Source organism: Corvus brachyrhynchos, unplaced genomic scaffold (genome assembly GCF_000691975.1).
Source record: "Corvus brachyrhynchos isolate BGI_N302 unplaced genomic scaffold, ASM69197v1 scaffold125, whole genome shotgun sequence".
Taxonomy (NCBI): domain Eukaryota; kingdom Metazoa; phylum Chordata; class Aves; order Passeriformes; family Corvidae; genus Corvus; species Corvus brachyrhynchos.
The window spans coordinates 43,466-43,796 of NW_008238342.1; positions in this window are offsets into that span (position 1 = coordinate 43,466).

A 331-nucleotide genomic window follows, 5' to 3' on the forward strand; every position below is an offset into this window, starting at 1 on the left:
GCTCTGCGCCAGGGCCCAGCAATGGCACCAGAGCACCGGGCAGGGCCTGAGCCCAGGAAGTTCCAACCTGGACATGAGGAAGAAATTCTTTCCTGTGCAGTGACCGAGCACTGAACAGGCTGCCCAGGCAGGGTGTGGAGTCTCCCTCACTAGTGATATTTCAGAATCGTCTGGACGCAATCCCGTGCGATGTGCTCTGGGATGGATGGCCCTGCCGGAGCTGGGAGGTGGCACGAGATGCCGCACCGCAATCCCTTCCAGCGCGATCCGTGCTGGCATCCCGCAGCTGTGCGAGCACGGGAGGAGCTCCGTTCCCCGCCGCCCAGCGCCC